Source organism: Halyomorpha halys, unplaced genomic scaffold (assembly GCF_000696795.3).
Source record: "Halyomorpha halys isolate HHAL.00 unplaced genomic scaffold, Hhal_1.1 Scaffold1408.1, whole genome shotgun sequence".
Classification (NCBI taxonomy): Eukaryota; Metazoa; Arthropoda; class Insecta; order Hemiptera; family Pentatomidae; genus Halyomorpha; species Halyomorpha halys.
In genome coordinates, this window is record NW_027115669.1 from 28,121 (window position 1) to 34,006 (window position 5,886).

Below are 5,886 nucleotides of genomic sequence, written 5' to 3' on the forward strand. Positions count from 1 at the left end.
TACTGATCATAAAAAGATTTTAAAGGTAATAGATTTTCATAGTATCCGACCTAAGTAAACCTCAGCCACTTATTAGTCGAAAATGATTTTAAACTTTTCGGCTCTTTAGACATCGGATTTGTCTGTATTTTTGTATAACATCATATGATGCTTAATACGTTATGGAACATTTTGGAACTTTGAATTTCAGTGAATGTGAATAGTTACAAATAAAAAAATGATTATTATTATTATTCTTTTGCAGTAAAACATATTGATATCTCTGTTTGAACAGCCGCTCTCTGATTTTTACCTAACTCTTATCTTTCTAACTTTTTTTTTTTTTAAATTAACTTTCTGAAAATTTTGTTTTCCAAAATCAGGCCGTTATTAACATAGACTCATTTTTATATTTATTTAAAAATATTGAAGTGTGTAGGGTCAGTCATAATGACATCCTTCAATCAAAAGGCAGAATGCAATTGGTCATTACAACTGGCTGTAAGATCTCCCCTATAGCATGTTTAATGGCATTAGAATAGGTTCCTATGGAGTTCTGCTCTTTTATTTTATTTTATAAAACTAATCTGAAAACTACAACTCTCGCTGAAAATTCTAGATGATGATTTGCCTCTTATTTTAGACTAACTGTTCCCATAATATTGAAGATAGAACAAAAAATTAGGCTTTGTACCAAAAAAAAAATTGTTTCAGCGGACACACCATTCATTTTATCATTTACTGATATGATAAATAATAAACCAGTATGCTATAATTTCCAGATTTTTTCTTGGAATATGTCTTTCTTGATTAAAATTTCATTCCATATAAAAATTAAGTAAACATGTTTATCTAAGTATTACTATTAGGAAATATTATGATATATCAATAAAGCGCAGACAACAATGCCACTGAGAAGCGTGTAGACAGGAGTTGATAGGATAGCTAGAACACTATCTCCAACAAGGAGGCTACTCTTTGTCGCCACTATAAAGCCAACCCTCTTTCATGTTTCCTTCCTCTCTTTTACTGGCTCCTAATAGTGACCCAATAGCTTTTCGTCCCTGTATCAGCCACCCTCGGCTTCCTACCTAGTTCCATTGTATCCAAATCAGACCATTCGAGAGAGAACTGAGTTTGGTCTGTATTGGAAGATAAATTCACTAGGATCCAGATTCAATATGAAATAAAACGATGGTGTTTATTACTCACGATTATATCAATAAGTAGTATACGCTTATAATCATCATTCAAATAAAAGAATCACATAATAAGTATGTCTTAAAAAATAAATTACGAAAAATTCCCTCTTTCATCCAATATATAATTTTGGCGTGATTCCATTTACCATAAATATTGTAGACCAAAGATACATACATAAATTTCGCTACGTGTTCACGTATAGTCCCTATATAAATTTCATAGCATATTGTGTCTAAATTGTACTAATAATTTATTACAATAATTAATTCATTACCTATCTTTGTTAACAATTTATTTGAAGAAAGATCATCTTTCATCAATTAATTAAATACGGTTAAACCATAATCTTTCAATGAGATTGTTTATTTAGTTGAGTAGGTGCCAATTAATTAAAGAAATGTAATTGAGAAAACTAAGGGGCTTGTACAAAATACAGCACCATTTCTGTTTGATTATGATTTAATTCTTCTTCTTCTATTTTTTTTTATTTTTAATGTATGAACATTATGATACCAAATGCCATGGAAAAGTTTATAGCCATTTATAGCCATCCACTCCCACCCTCCATGGTAACCTTACTTATCTGAATTTTTAAACAGACAATTATAGCGAGTAGGTTGCTCGATGTACGACAAGTCACAATCTCACAAGAGGAGATCATAACACACAAAAAAGGCAATCCTTCCCCGCCGGACCCACCCCGCTAAGACCCCCGGTGAGCGAGATCCTATATCACTTTTGAATTATTAGCTTAAATCGGGAAGAGAAAACTTTAAGACATGGTTAAATCGAGCAATATTTAAAAATCGCCTGAAATTCAAAAAAGCCATTTTTTAAATTGATAGCATACATGTATTGGACAAGTTAAAATCATAGAATATTTGAGAACTACTTTAGACATTCGATACTGTGAAATCACATATTTATTTATTTTTAGTGAAAGCTTTATACTTTCATAAATACTTTTTTATTATTAAAATTAATAATTTAAAAAATAATTTTCAATTTTAATATTGTTATTTCTTTTATATATTTTTGCTATTTTAAAAATATAATTTATGCCTTATTAATCATTCATTAATTTCAAATGATAAGTTACATTTTTTATTTAATGCCCTTAAGTTCTCCAACTAAGGGTAGAAATGACGGGTTATCCTATTTACTACCTATTCTAGTTCAAAAGTCGAACCACTCAGGCTGGATTCGAACTGGTACGCACCGCTTCTGACATGTGTATACTAAGTTAGCGGCATAACGCGCAAGGATATCTACGGCCTCGAGGAAAATGTTTAAATATTTGTATGGAAGGTGCATTCAGAATACTTGTTATACACCTACATAATTATTGATATTTATTTAATATCTGGTCTGCTTTTTCTCCATGTTGAATAATAATTTATAAGCGGCTTTAGGAAAATCTATAGCGAAAACAAAAGACGAAATGTTTTTACTTGCCAGAGAGAGTTAATTTTTGGTACATTTTCCTAGATCAAGTTAAAACCTTTATTACACCGGCAAATCTTAAACAAATATTTGGTACTGTTGGATAGTTTTCTTTTTTTCTGACGCTAAACATTAAAAAAATCATACAGATTAGCCAAAATTTTTAGTATATGATCTGTGTTTTCAACTACGTTAATAATATATAATTGTTACCATATTTTTTTTTTTTTTTTTTTTTTGATTGACTTCGTGTTGATACTACTGCCATAGTACGATCTTTTGTTAAAGAAAATCTACGAACCATTCTTAATCTTTGTTTTTACTTACATCATAAGAAAAATAATTCATTAGAAAAACAAAAGGAACAATTCAGTAGAACGTCTGGAGAGGCTTCATCTGATTGATAGCACAAGAACCAGGCCAGGAACATTTCACGCGATCAGGCTGTGATTTGACAAATGGAACTAGCTAATATTAGTGCCATCTAGGAAATGAAATCTTCCTATTGCTATTTTTGTATTTCTGATTAAGGAGAGCTATTTCTAGACTTAGCTCCTTTTGGAAACAAGTAATCTCTCACAATATGGTGCAACTCATACTGATATTATCAGCCACTAAAGTATTAAAAGCAATTTTGAATAAAACATATATTGCAATGTTCTCTTTTTTAAAACTTATGAAAATTTTCTCTGATTTTTTTTTTCTCCGAAGCTCAGTAGTTATGTTTTACTGAACATTGATTCTTTGAGTGACTAGTTAAAGTTAAATAAATCTATCATTGCTTGTTAACAAAAAAAAGAGCATGATGTGTTAGTTGTATATATGGTACTATTCCATATATATATATATAAAATACAGGAAGCGTTTTCAACGTTTTTTGGCATATTGAAAAAACAGAAATAATGAAATCAAATTAAGAATTTGTTTTAATGTTTATTATTATTATCCAATATATATGATGCACATTTTTACATTAAAAAAGTATTTAAGTGACTAATACTTTTATATTACAAATAATGCAAAAAGCATCACTTGTATTTTATATCAAGAGCATAATGTGTTAATCAATTTTTATATATTCAAAATTTGAAGTCCAATTTTAGTTTATACAATTAGGAAAAATTGAAACTTCCCGCCTTATAATCCTCTGTAATAATTATTAACAAAATCAATGACTAAGTAGATCGTCTGTAAGCCCTGATAGATCGCATTTTAACTGGGGAGAGATAGCACAACCAGACAAAGATGATGCTCACATAGTTGGACTGAGCAAACATCAAGGATAGAGATTATAGTTGGATATCCTTATTGAAATATTGAAGGACAATCCATTATAGTCCCCGTGGTTATCTAAAGCGTATTACTAACAAATGAACTATCAAGCATAGAGAATATAATTAAATATCCAAATTAAACTTCAAATATTCAGATAGGACATTCAACATTTTTTTGATAATTTATTTTATTTATTTGGTCTGGAAAGAAGGGTGACTAGAATGTTGCACTCAGTCCTCTGGAATACGGTCGTCTCAACAGACAACAAAAGGGGCATTTTCAGATGTATGGTTGAGCCTCACTCAACTACGCCGCAGAAACCTGGACATTTAATCCAGGAGGAGAGGAAGACCCCGAACCGGGTGGAAGGACTGCGTGGAGGACATGGCCGGCAGAGAACTTGAGGAGGAAGACTGTTGGAATAGAGAGAAGTTGAGGGACGCTCTGACTTATTCAGGCTTCCCATTGAGGGATAAAACCTGCAAAAATAAAAGTAAGTATTTTATTTATTGATATAAATATTAAAATCTTCCACAACATTGGGCAATAATTAGTAGTGATAAATTATCACATTCATACAAAATTGAAAAAATAAATAAATTAATATATAAGTAAATAAAACATCTATATTCATGTAAACAAAAAGATAAACCAAAAAGAAAACAATCAAGCTATGTTCATAAATAAATAAGGGTAAAATAAAGTAAGTAACATTTTAAGCTAACATTACAATAAAAAAAATAATAATAAACAAAAATAATACAATAAAATAAGCACTAATCACATTTACACTATTATGTACAATATTCACACTTTCGACCTGAGGACCTGTGAGACCACTCTATCCTTCAGTTGATTGCCATTGCTCTACCCTGGTCTAGTTATGGTATGAAATTAAGAATATGAGACATATGGTGAGTAAGAAATTAGCTACGAATTTAGATAACTAATCGAAGGTTTAAAAATTTATTTTTTGGTTGGAATAGAATTGAGTCAATAGATACCAGGTTTCTGGCTATCGAAAATTTATTGTACTATTTCTCATTTCATCTCAGTTCAAAGCCACTCTAGACTTCCCAAACGCTAAGAACTCAAACAACAATCTTATAATGAATTTCTACTTCCGTCACGCAGACTTCATTAACCAGATCGCTTGACAGAGGGAGCCGATAGGGTTCTCGGTTTCCGATTATTAATTTAACAAGTTTGGTGTTAAATTCACCAGTTTCCGTATGTTGATAGAGGGCTGTAACTAATTTGCCACATTGCTCCTGGACAGTAATCTAATAATGAGGGCTAACCCTTTCCCGGCCTCCCATTGGCTGAGCACCTCTCCTCTCTCCCTCCACCAAATTAACTAATGCCTTCTCCATTGAGTCTGCCCCCTCCTGTCTATAATTGATTGTTTACTGCTTTGTTTAATATACATTCTAGTAACTAGGCATTCTCTCGATTAGCAATCTCCTGATTAGAAAACGTTTATCTTTCGGCTGAGTAGTAATAAGACAAGTACAAATTATTGTTGAATACGAATTAGTAAAACCTTCAAATATTCTGAGACTATTCTAGTATTATTAAACAGTATCATTCGATGTATTTATCAATCCAAGCAATTTTATATTTTGTTGTTAACTATAATAAAAGATTTAGTTTACCCTAAGGAACTATTCCAACAAAATCAATCACTGCATACAAGCCTTTTTATTTCCACTTACCACTATATTGGTATTGGTATATACTATTCCATATATATATATAAGTTATGGTTGGACAAGGCCTGTATACAACACTAATCCTAACTCCTTATGTAAATAAACCTCAATAATGGCTACAGCATCACAGAGATAATAAACCAGTATCTTTCTAGTAAGCGTACGGTTTAATTCTGTTCAATCTTTTCCTTTTTCTTTAAGCCTTTCAGTCCAAGTACTCATAAGTTTTTTATATATATATATATTTATCTCTTTTTATATATTTATATTTATG